This window comes from Dipteris shenzhenensis, chromosome 15 (assembly GCF_047967505.1).
Source record: "Dipteris shenzhenensis isolate YYH24624 ecotype China chromosome 15, Dip_SZ_1.0, whole genome shotgun sequence".
Classification (NCBI taxonomy): domain Eukaryota; kingdom Viridiplantae; phylum Streptophyta; class Polypodiopsida; order Gleicheniales; family Dipteridaceae; genus Dipteris; species Dipteris shenzhenensis.
In genome coordinates, this window is record NC_141610.1 from 50,470,521 (window position 1) to 50,493,222 (window position 22,702).

The window sequence follows — 22,702 nt, forward strand, 5'->3', positions numbered from 1 at the left end:
GTAGAATGCATGTGCCACGAGATCCTCCTACATTTTCGGGAGTATCTATGGCCTTTTTTTAACAATTAAATTATGTTTTTGTGATTGGTTACTAGTTGAGTGAAGGTCTTATTTATAAAGGCTTGCTTGAACATGTGACCAATTGCCTAAAAGTGTATATATCATAGGGGGTTTACAAAGCATTGCCAGTGATGTTTTCTCTATTATAAATGTTACATGTATATGGGAACTTGCCATTTGTCCCAAGAGAAGTTTAAGCTATGGTCCATCACCAATTTCTCAATATTTCTTCTTTGTTGTCAGTGTAGCCTCTTTATAGTCTCTACTTCATAGATTGGGGATAAGAAATGCCCCTTTAAATCAGATGAATCGGCTTTTCCTTCGATGTTTTAATCAGAAGATTTGTCTTGGGCCAAATTTTCCTAGCTAATGTTTCAAGGTTCTTTGACTTTTTAACATGTGGCATGCAAAATTTGGACCTTATCCCATACTTTGGCCATCATATTTATGAGGTTTAATTATTGGTCAGCTTGTGTTGACCTAGTCCAAGTTATTAATCCCAATGGATTGACACCACTTCAAAGGGCAAGCTTATTCCTTGGGATTTAATGGCTAAAACAATTTCAAATATGCCAATCATTTGTTCATAACCTCTTGATAATCATGAGTGTATTTCCATATCTTTATGGGAGAACTTTTGATTTGGAGATCCAAGAGTTCATTTGCTTTAAAGGAATATGAGATGCTCTTATGTTTTACTTCATCTAGATGATAGAATCATCCATGATTTTGGCAAAGTCTCAATAGCAAAACAATTATGGTTCTATTTGAAGAAGCCACTACTATTGTTATGCTTTAATTCTCATTGGTCTATGGCCCATGGGTAATTTTTATATGATATACCTATATATTTTCTCTACATTTGTAATGAAGTAGACACTTCCTTTTAACCTTCATGTAAGGCAATCAAGAAGACCCTCTTTGCTCATATACATCTACTATCCTTCATAAAAATGCTCTATTGCCATATGGACGAGGTGTTGCTATCCTCATGAGATTGGAGGAGATATGGTATGCAAAGAAACCCCAAGCATGTTCCTTGAAGCTGACTATATCCATGTGCAAATCACTCGGTCATTGTGTGAGGATGACCAAGGTATAATTCATGGAGTTCAAAGATTCAAATAAACAACATCATCTACTTTTAACTATACACAATCCTATTTATGTAGTGTATTGTGTCAAACTAATATCACATCTACTATTGAATCCCAAAACTTGAAGCACCTAATGATAGTACAATACTCCTCTCATTGCAAATTGAGGGATGTTGTTGAGATTTGAACATCAAAGTGATTGGAGGATGGTATTTTGTGTAGGATTTAGAAAAGGTGTAGAGGGTGTGGTAGCCTATATAGTAGGTTGTATCTTGTATGTATATTTGGAAGTCCCAAGAATTCTTTTTTTTGTAAGGTTGATAGCCACTTTATGCATTGGCTCTATTTTCTTGTCTGGTCTTCTCCACCTTAACTTATCCCACCTTCTCTCCACATGGATCTTCTTCCTCTACATTGTTCATTTTATAACATAGGGTACTAGGCCTCCTAGGCAAGGACTAGACCATTAACTAGTTCTAGTCTGGATAAGGCAAGAGGGGCCATGATGGCATCTTTGATTGTAGGAAGATGACCCTATTTGTGACGTGTAGTGATCCGGGGGCATGGTTTTGGCATTCCCAAGGATGAAACTAGGAGAGAGTGGATGAGGTGCCCTTCTACCTGTACACAACATGCCCTCATCATTGCCTTTAGTTGGAGGTTACAACCTAGAATCCCTTGAGAGAGTGGCACTAGGTTGAGTAGTAGGTTTCCTAAGAGGTTATCCCTAGATTTCAGCCATGCTTATGGACCATCCACCATAGACCACATATGATTTTTAGCTTGTTTTGAATGGTGGCCCACATACATTTTCCCATCAGCTAGCTAGACCAAATGCACGTGGATGGTATATGCCACTACTACCTAGATAGAGCGATCGAGATGAGCCCGCATTGTGTTTGGAGCTAGCCCACAACACAAAGCATTTGGATGAGGTCCCTCCAACTTGTTTCTACGACACAAAGGATGCAGTGGGACATCACTTGGGGCATAGTTACATGGTTGATAGAGGTGGATTAGGCCCCTATTAGGCCTTCTCTCTAGCTTGTCCATCTTATAAAATCAAAGGTTATTAAGTCTCCTTGTAGATACTAGTAGATAGAGGCATGGGATGCAATTCCTCTTTCTCAACTACAACCTATGACATTGCTAATGGGTTGTGTCTGGGAGATGGTGTACAACATCACTCTTGGGAGCATTTGGGCTACCCATGATAGTTTTGTGATGGTAGGTCACCATGTTCCCTAGAAATCACCCTAGTTGCCATTTGGAAAGATGTTGTCTACACCTACATGCCAATTAGGAGTTTGGGACATCAAGCTTGGTCTCAAATGACATCTGATAGGCATGAACATTTGTGCAAGGCTTGGCCTACAAGTGTCTCTTATGTATTTATAGAGTGAGGCATTCACTGGATGCATAGTCCTTTGCCCTAGTTGGTAGGGCCCCTATTTCAAAGATTTCCTAGATAGTGAGCTAGGTTCTCTAAAATAGGTTGGTTGACAACTAGTTCTTTTTTAAACATTTCTTCCATGATTAGCACCTCATGGTGATTGGTTTGCATGGTTCTTTTTTCTTCAAGCATTAGTAGAAAATTATTTTCTTTGGGTAAGAAGAAAGAACGTGAGCTAGAAAGATAGTCACCTGAATATCTTTAAAAAGTTCAAATTCAACCAAGTATCACCTTGGTCTTCATTCCTTTCACTGGTAAAGGAAAAGGATGATACTATCCGCTACCACATAGATTACCAAGCTTATATCATTTTCATCAATTGCAAGAGGCTAAATGTTTTACTTTAATTGACCTAAGGTTTGGATATCACCAAGACCAAATTAGAGAAGAAAAAGTACCGAAAACATCATTTCATGCAAGGTAAATGCATTATTAATTTTAAATCTTTTCATACTAGGTATAGGAATAATTATTTTAAACTAATTCCATCTCGTTTAACTTAAGTTCTAGCAACATTTATGACATTCTATGGTGTTTTGAGGCCACGCTCAAGAAAATTGTTGTAGTACTTCTAGATGATTTGGTACCATTTTTACATAGCTTTTATGTTTGTAAAGAGGATGATTTGGGTTTCTTAATGAAGTCTAAATTGAGATAGTAGCACAAGCAAAATCTAACAAAGGGAAAGAGTCTTGATTTGGATTTGGATGTTAGGTACTCCTATGAGAATCCAAAAAACGAATAAATATTTGATTCTAGGATGATTATATGGCTATAAGATAGGAACTAATCATCTTGATTGCTGAAGAAATAGTAAGCTCCAATCATTGTATGGGATCACAACCCAATCTTAAGACAATCAAAAGATAGACCTTTTTTGATAAAAGTAGTCACAACAATGTAAAATTTATAGAGCATCGTAGCCAAAGTCTAAAGCAAGGAGTAGTACTTGTGCAACAAAGGAGTGGCCAATAGTAGTCGGCAAGGCTAAGCAAGTTGGAGTAGTGAGAGAGCTATGAGGTGAAGAGTCAAAAGTCACAAGTCTAAAAGAGTAGTGCTTGTATAAATAGAAGGACTAACTGACACACTTTGAGATGAGAAATCACATATATCTCACTAAAGCCTTCATTGAGGGCATGTGATATATTCACCAATGCCCTTGAGCAATAACAAATTGTAGCCTATTTGTGCCTAGTTGTGCTTGTTTGTGCCTATTTGTGCATGTTCATGGTGCTATGTATATCTTGAAATTGGTTTAAGATGTTTTATCTCCTTGAGGGGTATCATTCTATTGTGGTATCAATTGACATAGAACTAGAGAGAGGTTGTCTATCTTTCCCCTATCAAAAGATTCAACTACATGATTTGGGGGTTTCTATCCAACATGGTAACAAAGACTAGTTTCTAAAAGCTATCTATATCTACATCACATCCTATGGAATTAATTTTTAGGGAATCCTAGGTTAAATTTAGTACCTTTGTTTGATCCTAACTCAATCCAGGCCAACTTGACATGACAAGCCAAATGATCACCCCCAACTTTGGGAAAACTAAAACCCTTGATAGGGACAACTACACACTTTGAAGATGCACATAAGTCACCTTATTTTCAAAGGATTTTGGAAAATCAAAACTGAAAGATAAATTTGAGCCGCATAAACATTAAAAATGCTATTGGGATGGTGATCATAGTAGTAGATCTTCATGCAGTCCAAGATTAGGGCGTGCATGATGTAGAGCCCTGGTCATTGGAAGTATCCATCCATACATTGAGCTAGCCAATATTTTGATGATGGAAGGTGATCAAGTAGATGTTTGAGGTGAATAATAAATCTTGGATCCTTGACCTTTAAATGAACCTTTATAACATGAACATGGACAAGGGGGATTCAGTTTGTGTAGAGTTCATCATGAGGGGAATATGAACTTGCAATGATTGAAAAAATGATATAATCATCTCAAATTGATATTCTAGTCCTAATCATAGTCCTGCTATGTGTCATGTGCAACAAGGGACCGATTGATGTGGCCTTTCTGACATGGACTTGCTAATGTGGCTCAACGATTTTGCTGATATGGTGGTTTTGTTCTCAACTGCCACATGTCACTAAATTGAATCTTATCTATGATGTGGCACTACTTGCCACATGGACCTTATCATGACCCTAATATACCATGTGTCTTTTTGCCATGTGATCTACTTGCTAAGTGAGATGTGGCCATAATGGCTGAGGATTTGTGAAGTTGGGCCACTAGCTATTTATCATCGCATGATTGTCAACTAATTTTTATTGTTGTTGTCATGTCTTTTGTCATCTTCTTTTGAGTTATCATTGGGATAAGTCAATGCTTCTTTGCTAAGCTTAGTGTTGAATTTTGTTGTGTTGAGCACTATTCTACTAATTTCTTAGCTTGGTGTTAGTGCACATTGCAAAGGTTGCTTGTTGTTACTTCTTTTGTTATTGTAGGAGTCTACATCACATTGTTACTATCATGTTGTTTGTTCCTACATTGAGTCTATTTGATTTATTTTCTTGGCTTGAATTGCAGTAGTCTATGTTGGATTTAGTTTTATGACTGAGCAATGTGGCTTGCTTGTCTATGGCATCAGTGCTTGTAAAGTCTATGCACTAGTGCTATTAGTCTATTGTAGTAGCTTCTTGTGCTCTCCATATTAGCTATGTATATATGTCATTATCTTCCAATTCTATTGTACATGTGTTGCACTTGGCATCACGTGTGTCTAGCCTCACTTTTTCTTCTTCTTTTGTCTTGTAGTTATTGTCCACATTTAGGTCCCATTATGCTTGTAGATTAGACTATAGAATAGGAGGTAGCTAGGCATAGGCATAGGACATAGCATAGGCATATAAGGGCTTAGAACTACATACTAGATTAATATACAGATGGTGTAAAGATATTTCAATATAAAAATGAAATAACTAGATGTCTGGCTAGAAAAATAAATTACAAAGGTCTCAAAAACCTTTTTAAAGATCAAGGTGTTCCCCACCAAAAAGCCCAAACAAGAAAATTACTCACTAATATCTCTCATATCACAAAGAACATTCACAAAACTCTCATGACGACTCTCACAAAATAGAAAATTTCATAAATCACTCACAATCAATCTCTCTCACACTAAATCATAGTGCGTTATGGAAAGGCATGAAGAATGCTCTTATACCATGATAACATGTAAAGAGGGAGAGGAAAAGGGTGGAGATAAGGAGAGAAGGAATAGCTTGAGAGCACCCCACAAATGGCTAACTATACACTAGTTGGTTGTCAATCTATACAAATCCTTTAGGGTTAGGGTTTTGTTGGCTCTTTCCCATGTCTTCCGCAAGAAGAGGAGGGTATTTTCAGTATGCAGGGTTTAGAGGCTTTTTGTCACCTATAGATGACATCATTTGTAGTATAAGTGTAGCTTAGGACCTTGGATCATATTCTGGTGAGAGACGTAGCCTTAAGTGTGGTAAGAAAACATACTGCAAGCATGTGTGAAAAGAATGTGCATCATCATGATTGGGGTAATGAAGGCTTTCACCTTCATCGTGGATTGAAGGGTTTAGGAGGAGTTTAAGGGCTACAGGGAGGTTCAAGGTTCAGAAGGAGGTTCCATGGTTTAGAAGGAGGTTCTAGGGTTCAGGGTAAAGTACATGGCGGTGGAGAAATCATCTCCCTCATAGATCATGGAGGTCAAGGGTTAAGGGACTAAGGGTTTAGGGGGAGCATAGGAGTGGGAGAGGAAGAAGATGTAAGAGCAAAAGGGAGGAGGAGGAGGGAGGAGAAGGGAGGAGGAGGAGGGAGGAGGAGGAAGAAGGAGAGGGAGCAAAAGGGAGGAGGAGGGGGAGGACAAGGGAGGAGGAGAGGGAGGAGAAGGGAGGAGGATGAAGTAGGAGAAGGGAGGAAGAGAAGGGAGAAGGAGGGAGGAGGAGAGGGAGAGGATGGGTTGCAAGGTTGGAGGAGATGGGAGGAGGAGTTGCAAGGTTAGGACATGCTTTTGGGCATGGAATGCAAGGAAGCATGGACACTTGGAGATGATTTCTTGGAATACCAAAGTAGAACTCAACACAATGCCCCAAAGCATGTGGGCTTCATTCTGTTATGGGGTATTTATACAAGTTGGAGAGCTTCTCTCTTTGCATGTAGGAATTGTAACACATTCTCTCTCTACATGTAGAACTTGCATCTAGAAGTTGCATGTAGGAGTTGCAAGATGCATGTTGCATGTAGGACTTGCATGTTGCATGTAGAACTCGCATGTAGAACATGCATGTGTGAATCGCATGTAGGACTTGCATGTGGAACGTGCATGTAGGAGTTGCAAGTAGAACTTGCATGTGGGAGATGCATGTTGAGGATTCCTAAGAGAGATTATTCCTAGCCTTATGCAAGTACAAGCAGCACTTTGCAGTTACTCTACACACACATTCTATGCTACCTAAGTCCATGTTGGCATAGAGACGATAGATTTCCAAACCCTTTCTTTTAGCACTCAATGTGTTAATCCTTATCGACATTATAACACGTGATGTTGAGATGAATCTTAAATAGAATATGTGTTTATGTACTTATCTCCTTCTTCTAGTGACTTGAACTTAAATTCACTTGCCTGACATGTTTGGATCGGTACTAAGAGGAAAGAGGAATCTAGTCTTTTCCTCTTTTGACGATATAGTTTTTAGTGGGATTTCCACTTTGTCTTCTCCTCTTATTATCCATGGTCTCTTGAGGAGGACTAGATACTAAGCCCATCCTCCTTCCATGCAAAGCACATGGAGATTGATCAAGATATGGACTACTACAACCTTGATTGGAATTGATAAAGCATGCCTTTGAGTGTAGCACTCTAGTTGTTAGCCATCCTTGGCACTTGAAAGGCATGTCTACATAGCTTCAGTCCAACCTTCTCAAAAATATTGAAGTTTCATTTGTTAATAAATGAGCCAACATCAATCACTACATCCTTTATCATTTGTGCTTCAATAAGGATGTTGACCTAAGGGTAGTTTTGATGTCATTATTAGAGCAATGCCATGCATATTTAGCATGATAAAGGTCCTAATTTTCTAATTTGCATCTCAAAAAACTTCACATCAACTAGAAAATGCTTGGAAATAGCCTTGTAGCTAGCCTATAGCATGGTCATGGTCAATGGTGGGTCCTCAATGATGTACAACTACAATTCCAAGTTTCCTCTCATAGTAGTATTTGGGCTTCTTGTGTGCAAGGGTCCTCTAATTTAGAGTTAAATGGGATTTTCCCTTGAATATTTTCTTCTTTTGGTCAAGACTTGGATCCCATTGATGGGTTCTTATTTAATTTGTAGTTAAAGGTTATAACTTTTGGCAATAGTTCCAACATGTTCTTCTCTCAATTTAGGCTCTATATAGCCTTCCTTGAATTTGTCATGGCTAGAATCTATTGGGAGTCTAAACTTTCATGCATTCAAGCTAAGATTTGCCTTAGAGGGGTAGTGGTTGGATTTTAGCTTCCACAACGGCCCTGTTATCCAAGCTATAAAACTAATTTTGTAGTTTTCTATATTAGAGACAGTTTCTAGGGGGGAGCACCCCACAAAGCTTGAACATTTTTAGTGGAGGAGCTACATTCAAGCTAGGAATGACATTAGGTGGAAGTTCAAGTGAAATTCCTATAAAAGTTTGTAATGACCTCAATTGTAAGATCAAGAGGAAATCATATGAAAGCTGGTAATGACCTCAAGTGTAAGATGAAATTCTTATGAAAGTTGGGAATGAACTCAAGTGTGTAATATCAAATGAAACCCATTTTTCATCTTTATTTTTAAACTAAGAGTGAGTTAAAATGTGTACCTCAAATTCACAATCTAGCATGATGGATTTGCTAGTCCACAAGCTATATTGGGCACATGATTGAGGTCAATGGAATATTTGAGGTCAATGAGCTACTTTCTACCATGTTCTTGACTTTGCATCACTTGCATAGGTTTTATTGGAGGATCCATTGATGCCAAACCTAGTTTCATTCTACTAGTGTCATGAAAACTCTTACTATAGGTGTCATTCTAGTGACCTTGTCTCCCAAAAAACTTCTTATTCTTCTTATAGGATCCAATCCCATAGAAGTAGATATCAACTCTTTTTCCACACACAAATCCTCATCTAGCATGTGCAAGAGCTCATAGACAATGCCACATAATGCGTTGGGTGTCAGCGTGCCACTCCTCACCCCATAGCGATGCAAAGTCTCTCTCTCTCTCCAAGAATGTCATGGGAGGGATGTATAAGAGAGAGAGAGAGAGAGAGAGAGAGAGAGAGAGAGAGAGAGAGAGAGAGAGAGAGAGAGAGAGCCATTACAATAAAAAGGTACCCAATATCCCCTCATTGCTTATGGGATTGGAATGCCACAAATCCACGTGTCATGCAATTCCACAAGGAGCCCATTAACCCACCATTAATATCCAATTGACCAACTAAGCCACACAAGGGGGTACACTAGGGGACTTATCCCATTCCTAACACCTGCATCTTGAAAGATGGGCTTAACCAAACCAAAGGCCCACCTAGCCAACAAACTAAGGGGGCATGACAAATGGCACAAGGTAGGACAAATCAAAGACCTCCCAAAGTGTATACAAAGACATGTCACCACCCACCAAAGGCACCCAACTATCGGTGCATGCAAGCTACTACTAAAAACCCAAGAGGTTAGCCAGATCCCACCACCAATTGCCACATCTCAAGCTAGGCCTGACTACCATGCATCAACTACATTCAATGATCACCATCATCAAAGGTTTATTTTATGCCAACAAAATCTACTTTGATACCACATAGTTATTCATAGACAATGCCATGTGTCAAAGGTAGATGTGTTAAGTGTGCAAGGGTACCAATCCTAGCCCAAGAGCCACATAGAGTCTCTATCTCTCTCTCCCAAAAGGTCCTAGGAGAGCAAACCAAAAAAAGCGAGCAAGAAAAAGTGGAGCGAGCCAAAAAAAATAATCAAAACAAAACAATAATAGATTGACAAATCCTTATTTTAGTAACTATCTAAGTTCTTCAGAAGTCCATGAGAGGGTTGGATCTATGTCATTGCCAAGGCATCATTATAGTAAAGACACACCCTATCTTTGCTCACTTTTACTCATTTAATTTTTTGTAATCCTCCATATTAATCAAGTTCTCTCTCTCCGCCAACATAAGTGAGATCACCAATGAAATCTTTTACACAAGTCAAAAATTTCATAGGACTTCTTGAATGGAATAGTCCACATTACATGCATGTGCAAATGCTTGGTTTTTGAAACTCTATTCACTCTTGGAACAAAACCCATGTTTTTGTGTTTGCCAAAAAACCCTCCCTAATGAATCACTCTTACATCCGACCAATCCAACAAAATCTAAGTAAGTACATCCCTTTCTTCAAAATGAATTTAATTCCAAAACAAATCAATCTTTGCTTATAGAAATAAATGCTAGAAGCCAAAATAGACAACATATTGACATGGTCCCTATTAACTTTTCTCTAGCTCCGATGCAAGAAATCAGCTAATTATTTATTAAATTCACATTTTGATGCATGAAGTTTTACCAAATGGTGCAAAAGGTCATGATAATCATCTAAATCATGCCTTGCCATTCGTTTTGATATGTAACATGACCCTATTTGAATTTGTAAATCAAAAGATACAGGACGTCAAAATTCTCATCTTTTGGGCCAAAAGAAGGAGCGCATTAATGTGCTGCCTGTTTTGGCCCAAAAGATGAGAATTTAGGCATCATACTCACAGTCATGGATTCCCAACGATGATATTTCTCCAAAGATATGGTTTTCAGTTGATTTAGTTACTTCCATTACATCGATATCAATCACCACCACAGGTGTCTTGGTTATGATTTACAGTGATAGTCATATGCATCATGACTAGGGATACGTAAGGTTTCCCATCTATTTAAGCTTCTCCACTTCCTCCACGTCAGGATTAGTCTTCAGTCCCAATCCAATACAGATTCCTGTTTTTTGAGAATTAGTAGGGAAGTGCTCTCACTCGTTGATAGGTTTTCGATTCGCATGACCAACTGCTGCTAATGCCTACCAAAAAGCTTCTGCAACTAACCACACAGGAGATTTCGGATTATTACTGGATATATTAGGTATGTATTGGATAACTAGTAGTTTTGAGATCTGCAAATTCTCATCTTTTGGGCCAAAATAGGCAGCGTGTTAACACGCTCCCTCTTTTGGCCCAAAAGATGAGAACTTTGACGTCCTATATCTTTTGATTTACAAATCTAAATGGGGTCATGTTACATATCAAAATGAATGGCAAGGCATGATTTAGATGATTATCATGACCTTTTGCACCATTTGGTAAAACTTCATGCATCAAAGTATGAATTTAATGGAATTTTTATCAATTTCTTGCACCAAATTTAGAGCAAGGCCACTTGTAATAGGAGCATGTTAGAACTCTATCTATATATTGGGACAAAAATAATTAAATGTTTTCTATGCAAGCTCTTTTGATGAAGATATATAGAACACTTTTACCAAGGTAGAATTTCAATAACATGTTATGATCATGTTCGAACACTATTACTAATGTGCACTTGCAATGTTATGTTATAATCATGTTCAATGTTGAGGAAGCACTATAAATCTTTATTAATGATGAGTGCATACATACAATGACATTATGTGTTGGTAGCCCAACCATTTCTTCTTTGCTCGCTTTTTCTTGCTCGCTTATTTGGTCAGGCGAGAGCCTTCCAGTTGGACCTTCTAGTTATGCATGAGGATGCTATCGATGATGAGTAAGTCTTGGAAGGAGTGCATGTTGGTAAGCCGCCATTGGATATCTTCGAGCGGGGAGGAGGGGTGTGTTGGAGGGGCATCATCATCAACATTTTCATAGGTTTCTCCTTTGCATTCCTTGCTATGGCGGGCGAAGGGTTGATGGGCATATGTACAAAATTTACTCGCTTCAGGAGTGTATTGAGAGCCTCATTGAGAGCCTCATCTAGAAGGTTGACAGGTGGTGAGTTATTGAGGTGATTGGGCAAGTTCTGTAGGGGGTGGCTATGGAATTTTTGTGGGGGGGGCATGTGGGGTTAGAAACAGATTACTTTGATGAATACAATCCAACAACAATATACTGTGATGATCAATCGGCTCAAGCATTGGAATATACCATTCTAGAATGAAGCACATTGATGTTAGAGAGCACTTCATTAGAGAAAGAGTGTTACTTGGTGACATCACACTGTAGCATTGTGATAGCAAAGAGAATGATCCAGACATCTTTACCAAACCACTTGGCAAATATCTTTTCAAGAAGCACCAACAAGCTCTTGGTTTGACTCAAAGGAAGGGCATTCCCATTAAAGGAGTGTAATGGAATGTAATGCTCAGTCCTTCTTCGACTCTTCTTCGATTCCTGGGAATCATCATCCTGAGGGAAGGCCTACTTCATGATGTTGATCCTGATGGAAGGTGTTGGGAAACCATCTTAACATCATGTGTTCAATATGTGGGGGTTAAAGGTCACTGTGCCTTAACCCCAGTTATGTACAATACTCAAACACATATATAAATGAATGAAAAAGAAGATTAGGGTGGTTCTGCACCCACCAAAACTTGTGTGGCTCTGTGTCTCTCTCTCTCCTTCTTCCATTCTTGCTTCCGTTGAGAGCACTCTCAACTGGTATCAAAGCCCGAGTGATCTAGCTGAGCGTGCGTGAATGCTGGAAGCTCAGCAGCTCTGTGGGAGGAAGGAGAAGCTTTGTGGGAAGCTTTGTGGGTGACTTTACTTGCATCCGAGTGTGCAGAGACCTTGGAGGAACCTTTGGAAAAGTCACTTTGGCTTTGTGAAGTGGTTTTGAGAGCCTGTTAAGAGCTTTCAAAGAAAAAGTCGTTTTTTGAGCTTTTCCCTGTTCCGTTCGATGACAGAGACTCCGTATTGACTTGTGGAGGCAACTATTGCTTGCTTTTGGTGTCCACATTACTTCAGAAGCTTGGAAACACCTTCATTCTTGAATCTGAGATCATTTCAGTGGATTTCTGACTCACTGTGTCAATTCCTGCGTTTTTTGCCCGGGTGTTGGAACTCAAGTTTGGAGCAACCATTTGCAGATCTGTCAGTTCCGGTGGACTCAGGAGGTCCTAAAACTTCTATGTTGCTCATCATTCGCACTCCGGTGGAGTTTACAGATAGCTCTGTTTCCAAAAACGTTTTTCAGTCCGTGTGTTGGACCCAGTGATTGAGGCCACGGTTTTCAAAACCGTCTGTCCCATTGCGTTCCGGACACTAAAATCCCCCTACCTATCAGTTCTTGTGTGATTCGGTAGAGGATTTTCAGAGTTATAAATCTCTGTGTATTCGATTTCGTCTCTCTGTTATCCATTTTTCATACTAAGGTTTTGAAACCTTAGATTTATGCCACATGGCAGTGGATAAGTATTGACTCCCATTTCTCACTCATCGGTTGGGATTTTGGAGTTCTGGGAGAAGAGAGATATTTGCAGATTTTCTTGCTGAGTCCAATTATGCGATGGCGCCCATGTTTTGAAGCATCTTAGGTCCTATTTTCAGTAGCGCTCATTACCGTGGGACTATGATTTCTTGAGCATACCTTATGCAGATCACTCTGGTTGCAGTTTGAGCAGTGTGCGCTCATTCGTGGTGTGCATTGGGTTGCAGTGGATGATTTATAGGCCATTTGGATGCATTGCGGTCCTTGTTGGATGCGCTGATAGGCCCAAATTGCCTTGTGGGATGCTATTTTTATGGACACTTTGCACATGGATGCTATTTTATGCTGAGGGACAGCTTTGACACATTGTTGGTGATGCACTGATAGTGCTATGCTCTCTTGGATGAGATATAATTGATGCATATGCCAGTGGATGGTGTTTATGCTTGAGTCATTTGGCACTTATTGGCATTTTCTTTTGGGCCAGATTTGCTCATATGGATGCATAGTATATGCACATGAGTCAGATGCATCTTTTGATGCTTTGAGTTTTGAGTTTTGGTGATATTTCACTCTATTGTGGCATACACATTTGGGTGCACCTGGTATTTGGTGTGATTCTCTCTTGCAGGCACTAGCATTTGGGATTTTGCTTTGTTTGCATCATGGCATCCTCTTCCATGCCTGAAAAGGAGTTTTTCAGCATTAAAAAGTTTGATGGGACAAACTTTTCTTTGTGGAAAGAACAGATAAGGGATGTGCTTATTCAAAAGAAGTAGATTAAACCCTTGGCAGGGATTGAAGCTAAGCCTGCAAATATGTCTGAGGATGATTGGAATGAGTTGGATGCATTACCAAAGTCTACTATTAGACTCCATCTTGCAGAGTCAGTTTATTTCACAGTAGTAAATGAGCAGACTACTGAAGATTTGTGGAAGAAACTGTGTGCCACTTATGAGAAGGAAACTGCCTCCAATAAAGTTTACCTCATGAAGAGGTTGTTTGAGCTGCAAATGAAGGAAGGGGTCTCCATTGCTTCTCACTTGAATGAATTCAATATTATTTTCAGCCAGCTTCAGGCTCAGAAAATGAATTTTGATGCGGAGACTAAGGCAATATTTCTCTTATGTTCATTGCCATCCTCATGGGATACCTTCCGTACAGTTGTCAGTAACTCTGCACCTAGTGGAGTACTGAAATTTGATGATGTTGTGGGTAGCTTGTTGGCCGAGGAGATTAGACGGAAGTCTATGGATGGCAACAAGCAGGATGCAGCCTTAAATGTGCAAAGGGGCAGATCACAGTTCAGGGGGAAGTCCCAAGAAAGAGGGAAGTCTCGTAGCAAATCCAGGGCACGGAACATTGAGTGTTACCATTGTGGCAAGAAGGGCCATATGAAAAAGGATTGCTACATGCTGAAAAGAGAGCAAAAGGATAAGAAAAAGAATGCAAATTGGGGTGCAAATCAAAAGGAAGAGAGTCCAAGGGAGGACAAAGGAAAAGTGAAGATCGAGGAGATCAATGCAGTCACACGTGATAGTGACAATGATGTTCTCTTCATGTCTAGTTTATCTGCAGAGTTGCTTACCACTTCAGATGATGCATATTCCCAGGATTGGATTTTGGATTCTGGTGCTTCATTCCATGTTACTCCCCATAGGGAATGGTTCTCCACTTATGATAGTGGAAAGACAGGTTGTGTGCATCTTGGAAATGACTATGCATGTGACATAGTGGGAGCAGGTGACATAAAGTTTTCTTTTGCAAATGGGTCTGCATTTGTTTTGAAACATGTGAGACATGTGCCTAAGCTGACCAAGAGTCTTATTTCAGTGGGTCAGCTAGATGATGCTGGTTTTCACACCACTTTTGGCTTTCAGAGTTGGAAAATTCAGAAGGGCTCTATGCTTTTGGCCAGGGGTGCCAAGTGTGGGACTTTGTATCCCTTACATGTATCAGGGGTATTTGATCATGTTGTTGCAATAACCGAGCAGCCAAGCACTTCTTTGTGGCATTGCAGGTTGGGGCACATGAGCCAGAATGGAATGAAACTCTTATGCCGTTTGGGTTATGTACCGCATTTGAGTTTCTCTGATTTTGAATTTTGTGAGCATTGTCTCTATGGGAAGCAGACTAAATCAGCCCATAAAAGAAGGGGAAAGAAAGAGTTTGAAAATATTGATTTGGTGCATTCAGACGTATGTGGTCCCATGCCTACACGGTCATTAGGCGGGGCTGAATACTATGTGACATTCATTGATGATGCAACTAGGAAAGTGTGGGCTTATGCTATAGCTCGGAAGAGTGATGTGTTCCAGGTATTTCAGAAATGGCTGGCCTTGGTTGAGAATCAGTCAGGTAGAATGCTTAAATGCCTACGGACTGACAATGGTGGAGAGTATCTCTCTCATGACTTTCAGCATTTCTGTGATACACGTGGGATTAAGAGGGAGCTCACATCCCCTCGTACTCTAGAGCAAAATCCAGTTGCAGAAAAGATGAACCGTACCATTCAAGAAAGGTTGCAATGCATGCTTTCCAATGCAAGTCTTTCTGGTGGTTTTTGGGCTGAGGCAATGAAGACTGCAGTGCATGTGATCAATAGATCACCTAGTAAGAGTTTGGATGGTGGTATTCCTGAAGAGGCATGGAGTGGAAAGAAGCCCTCTTACTCTCATTTGCGTATATTTGGGTGTGAGGCATATGCACATGTGCCAAAAGAGCTTCGAAAGAAGCTAGATCCTAAGTCTAGGAAATGCATCTTTCTGGGTTATGGTGAAAGTGGAGAGATGGGCTATCGTCTCTGGGATCCAGAAGCAAAGAAGATCATACGCAGCCATGATGTGGTCTTCAATGAGAAGAAGATGCATAAGGCACCCATGAGGGATGTGGAAATGAGGAGAATCACTTTCCAGGATGTGAATCCACCTGCATATGTTGATAGGCAGCAAGCTGTCCATGCACCAAATGTGCAAGAAATGGTACAATCAAGTACTCCCATAGGTATACAATCAAGGGTGGATGATGGATCATCTATTGGTGGAAATGATGAGCCAAATGTGGCTGATATGCAAGTGGGACAGCAAGCTGAAATGCCCTTGAGAAGATCATCTAGAGTGTCTAGACCGCCTGATAGGTTTGTTCCAGGGGTAGACTATGTGATGCTTACTGATTGCGGGGAGCCTTCTTGCTACAAAGAGGCTATGATGCGTGAGGATCAACGCAAGTGGGAGTATGCTATGCAATCAGAGATGAGTTCACTTATGAAGAATAAGACTTGGGACTTGGTTTCTTTGCCACATGGAAAGAAAGCATTGCCATGTAAATGGGTCTACAAAATGAAGGTCACAGGTGATGATGTGCCTAGGTACAAGGCTCGTTTGGTTGCTAAAGGGTTCAAGCAAGAGAAGGGTGTGGACTTTGATGAGATATTCTCTCCGGTTGTGAAGATGACCACACTTAGATGCATGCTTGGACTAGTGGCATCAGAGGATATGGAGCTTATGCAAATGGATGTCAAGACAGCTTTCTTGCATGGGGATTTGCATGAGGAAATTTACATGGTGCAGCCGGAAGGCTTTGAAGAAAAGGACAAAGAGCATTTAGTTTGCAAGCTAAAGAAGAGTCTCTATGGTCTTAAGCAAGCGCCTAGAGAATGGTATCAGAAGTTTGATGCTTTCATTCGGTCCCAGGGTTTTAGAAGGAGTGAAATCGATCACTGCCTCTATACTAAAAGGGCTAAGGATAATAGCCTAATAATCCTGGCACTATATGTGGATGATATGCTATTGGCTAGCAAGAATACTTATGAGCTAGATGCATTAAAGGCCAAGTTGCATGAGGCCTTTGATATGAAGGATTTGGGACTTGCAGGTCATATTCTTGGTATGCGCATCACGCGTGATCGGAGTAGGAAACTCCTTTGGCTTTCACAAAAAGAGTATGTTACAAAAGTATTGCAGCGTTTCAATATGGAGGGGGGGAAGGCAGTGAGTACTCCATTGCCTCCATATGTGAAACTGAGTCATACAGATAGTCCCAAATCAAATGAGGAAAGGGCCATGATGGCCAAGGTTCCTTATGCATCAGCAGTTAGGAGTCTTATGTATGCTATGATAGCTACTAGACCAGACATTGCATTTGCAGTGGGAGTTGTTAGCCGGTATATGGCTAATCCAGGAAAGAGGCATTGGGAGGCAGTTAAGTGCATCATGAGGTACATGAAGGATACCAAGGAGATGTGCATTTGCTTTGGTAAAGGAGACATGCGTGTACTTGGGTACACAGATTCAGACTATGCAGGGCATGTGGATAGTAGGAGATCCACTTCTGGTTATGTGTTCACCTTTGCAGGTGGTGCAGTGTCGTGGATGTCTCGCGCACAGAAGTGCGTTGCTTTGTCTACCACAGAGGCTGAGTATGTTGCAGCCACAGAGGGTTGCAAGGAGGCTATATGGCTTGATCGGCTAGTGGGAGATTTGGGGATTCATACAGGTGTACCGACATTGCATAGTGATTTCATGAGTGCTATTCAGCTAGCACGGAATCCGGTCTTTCATGCAAAGACCAAACACATTGAGGTCAGGTACCATTTCATCAGGGAGGTACTTGAGGACAAGCGCATAGAGCTTGTCAAGGTTCATATAGATGATAACCCTGCAGATATGCTGACGAAGAGTCTACCTAGTCAGCGGTTTGAGTATCGTCGTGTATTGATGGGCATTGGATAGTATGCTCACTGGTTGTTCTCCCTTAAAGGCACATTGTCCTTTAAGTGGGAGGTTGTGGGGTTAAAGGTCACAGTGCCTTAACCCCAGTTATGTACAATACTCAAACACATATATAAATGAATGAAAAAGAAGATTAGGGTGGTTCTGCACCCACCAAAACTTGTGTGGCTCTCTATCTCTCTCTCTCCTTCTTCCGTTCTTGCTTTCGTTGAGAGCACTCTCAGGGCAGTAGAGTTAATAAAGACAATGATTGCTTCCTGCCCTTCCTCGTCGGTGACATCTTTGGGGTATGCTACATGAATTGTTTCAAAATTGCTATCCAGGGACTAGAGTGAGTCTTGGAGAGCTTGTAGCACCCAATTTTACAAAATGATGATGCCAAGGGGATGGTAGGCCATGGTGCAATACGAAACTAAGTGTCCTTGCATTTGGACTATGGACTTTCTGAGGGATCATCATGGTGGACATTCAAGTCACAGTAATTATGCCAATGAACTTGAGAATATATTTCTTGCAAGTGAGGATATGCAAAAGACTAAAATAGTGTATCTTGACATTGATTGCAATTCAAAAGGGGAATGTAGTTATCAAGTCAATCAGCCAAATCAAGATCCTTGGTACATCGACAGCGATGTATCATCTCATATGATAAAGCATCAAGAATGGTTCATAGAGATGAAACCATTAGAAGGACATAAGAACATTATCTACATGGCAAATAACACATCAAATCTAGTTCAAGAGAAAGGCATTGTCCCTATGAACAATTTCACTGGTATGGTAGGATTGGTGAAAGATGTACTCTATGTTCCAAAGCTCAGCAAGAACCTCTTGTCAGTTGGGCAAATGATGGAACAAAACTATCGAGTCATCTTTGATGGAGATGAATGCATGATCAGAGATAAATCTAGAGGATATCAACTAGTAGGAAAAGCAGTCAAGGAAGGATGCTTGTTCATAATACTAACTTTAGTACCATATTTTCATGCCATGTCAACTCAATCGCAATAGATGCCACTTTTCGCAGTATGAGACAAGAGATATGAACGTGTCAATTTCAAAAGTTTGATGAACCTCAGAAATCAAAATATGGCAATTGGAATTCCTAAGCTTTGGTTTCTTGGAAAAGTTTGCAAAGCATGTTTCTTCGATAAAACTCTCAAGCATGAGATATTCTTGATTTGATCCATATAGATGTATGGGGTTATGCCCAGACCCGCAACATCAATGGTTCACTTTACTACTTGAATTTCATTCGATGACTACAGCAGATGTTGTTGGGTCTACTTTTTGAAAGAGAAATCTAAAGTCTTTTCTAGATTTCAAGAATTCAAAGCCATGGTAGAAAACTAGATAGGTAGAAAGATCAAAGTCATGAGATCAGACAAAGGATATGAATACATGTCTTCAACATTCATGAATTTTTGCAGAAGTAATGGAATTTGGAGACAATTCACTTGTGTGGATACTCCTCAACAGAATGCAAGAGCTAAAAGAAAGAATAGTATTCTAGCAGATAATGCTAGAGCAATGCTTAGTGAGAAGCATCTTCCAAATTAGTATTGGGCAGAAGCAATTGCCATAGCAAACTACTTGCTTAATCAGCTTTCGACTGAACCGATATAGGGTATGACAACTTACAAATCATTTAGACACATGCCACACATTGGGCATCTTCGCATATCTGGTTACATAGCAAATGTCCACATACATGATGACCATCACAGAAAATTGGATGCAAAGTCACGTAAATGCATTATGGTTGATTATAGAGTGAAGAAATCAAAGCATACAAGTTGTGTGATCCCATCAACCAAAAGGTCATTATCTCTAGAGATCTAATCTTTGATGAAGAATCAAAATGGAAGACATCAAATACATAGAAGATAGACACACTGATTACTTAATGCAAGATTGACATATGGTCAGAAGGAAAAGCACTTCAAGCTAAAACCACCAATTATCCTATTATGACTACCATCATGGCTACAGAAGAGCTAGTGTACTGTGAAGATGCAATTGACAAGCCAGAATGGCAAACTGCTATGAATGAAGAAATGGTAGCTTTGTACAAAATCAACGCTTGGGAATTATGTGACCTTCTACCAGGAAGGAAGGCCATAGCAAACAAATTGTTTTACAATGTGAAGTACAATCTACATGGAAGCATTGAAAGATACAAATCCAGACTAGTTGCAAAAGGATTTGCATAGCAATATGGTCAAGATTATGATGAGACTTACGATCCAATAGCAAATATGGATTTCATACAGTTATTGATATCGCTAGCGACACTCAGTAGATGGAATGTGTGCTAACTAGATGTCAAGAATGCTTTTCTCAATGGTTACCTATGAGGAAGTCTACATGCAACAACTAGCAGGTTATGTTGAACCAAGAAAATAGAATCAGATTTGCCATCCCAATAAAATTATGTATGGCTTAAAGCAAGCACCCAGAAGTTGGTACAATAGAATCGACAAGTATTTTGCTAATCTAGGATACATGAAATCCAATGTAGATCATACTCTCTACTAGAAAGTTCAAGGGGAAGACGTCACTGTTGCACTTTTGTATGTAGATGATCTAATTGTGACCGGAAGCAATGAAAGCTTCATCAAAAAGTTGAAATAAGACTTATTTGTAGAGTTCAACATGAGAGATCTTAGACTTATGCACTATTGTCTTGGTATTGAGTTCTGGACTTATGCACTATTGTCTTGGTAATGAGATCTTGGACTTATGCACTATTGTCTTGGTATTGAGTTCTAGACAAATTTAGACAGCACCTTCATGAGTCAGCTACAATATGTTGACAGTCTCTTGAAGAAGTTTCATAAGGGAGATTGCAAGATTACAGCCACTCCCATGGAACAGAGTTTGAAACTTAGAAAAGATTCAAAAAATCCTACAGTTAATGACAGGTACTATTGGTAGCTCATCAAATCTCTTATATATCTGACTATCACATGGCCAGATATTTGTTATGCAATAAGTCCACTTGCACAATTCATGCAAATCTAAAACAACCTCATTGGAATGCAGGCAAAGAGTCTTGAGATTAGAGGTGGAAATAGTTCACATAGGAAAAAAAAATCTAAGCGAAGGTAGTGGTAGAGCAGCAAATTCATGACAATGAAAAGATCCATGAGTATAACAAATATGTGGTTGTGGAATGACAATTAGAGATGAGTTCCTAAATTGAGTGACACATATGCCTATGGGTTAATCATCATGTTCAAAAAAATAACTCAGTTTCAATTGTCTTTACCTCACCTAGGGAGGCTATGATTTTCCCAAAAACCTTGAAAGAAAGAGAAAAATCTATGAACTTAAAACATCGATAGCTTGCAAGAGAGGTCTTTCTTGAAAAGTTTGAGACACGATCATGATTAGTTTTGGAGAAATTATGTAGAGTCTCAAAATCCTATAGCAATACCGAAGGATTGTGCATTGCAACAACACTGGGAAGATATCAAACTTGAGGGTAGAAATCACATGTTCTCTAATTGTGAGCTAAATATGTAAGGTAGATCCCAACAAAGAAGAGGAGATGGAGCCCTCAAAAGTTGATACAATTTGACTTTGCAACCAATATCTTGGATTTTTAGCAATGTCTAGTCCTTGTTATTGACCTCTCAATGTTGTAATAAACAATATAAAAATCATAATTTCAAAAAATGCACATGATTTAGGGTTTGAAAATCTTACTCTATGGGGGCGATGGCTGATTGAGATGTTGTTTTTGAGATAATTCTCAAGCTATAAATACATGATTATTCTCAAGGTATATATATGTCAAAGTACGGATCGTACTAGCCTAATCTATCACTCAATGAGCATAAAGATCACGGAGGATCAAACCATAGAAGAAACTTCATGAGAGGGACACATGGTAGGCAATACTCAATCTATTCCAAATGTGTGTGTGCACTATGTACACAATAATACATGATAGGCCTCTTATATAAAGAAAGCCCTTTGAATAGTCAACATCTGTGGGATCCTCTGCTCCACATCTCTCCTTGTGGATATCCTCAAACCACATTTCCACATCATGTAGTCCACATCATAGGGTGGCTACTTTGATTCTTTCCTTAGCACATACCTCAGACTTTAATCTCCACATCATAGGGTGGCTACTTTGATTCTTTCCTTAGCACATACCTCAAACTTTAATCTATGTGCTCATGGCACCATATCTCAACACCTCCCCTTGGTGCCATGATCCTTTGGCTACTACAAGGTGGTCAAATGTGAGTTACATTCCATCACCTCTCCTTAAAGCATGCATTGCTACTTAAGGTGGTCAAGTGTGGCTTTGCATGTCAATACCTCCCCTGGGTGCTTTCATAGCTACTTTCAGATGGCCAGGTTTGATTTACAAATGTATGGGCTAAAGGTGGCAAGGTTTTTGCTTCTCAATACTTATTGTTGATGTCATTGTCTTCTTTGCTTAATGTAGCTTGATGCGTGATGCTTTGTTTTTCCATGTGCCTTAATGCTTTATGTGTGGATACCATGCTCTGTGCTATGGTCATCTCATGCACTTGTGCTTTTGGCATGCTTTTTGCATTCATGCATCGCTTTTCCATTTGTTGCAAAGGTCTTACCATGAGCGTTTCTACCTCAATGGCAGTGTCTAAGTGCTAACAATGATTCTAATCTAACAGGCACATAGAGCTCAAAAAGACGATCACTTTTCCTTTTTGGAATGTGTCCAAATTTTTCTTGGATTGCAAGTTACGGCTTGTCGAAGCTTCTATGAAGAAGAGGGGGCCTTGATGATGTGGTAGAGGCTGTTCACATGCTGCACTCACACTATGCTTAAGGGGCTCTGTGCTTAGGTGGCACTACTGACTGTGCATGCTTATGTGGCATGACTTTAACCAAACTCAG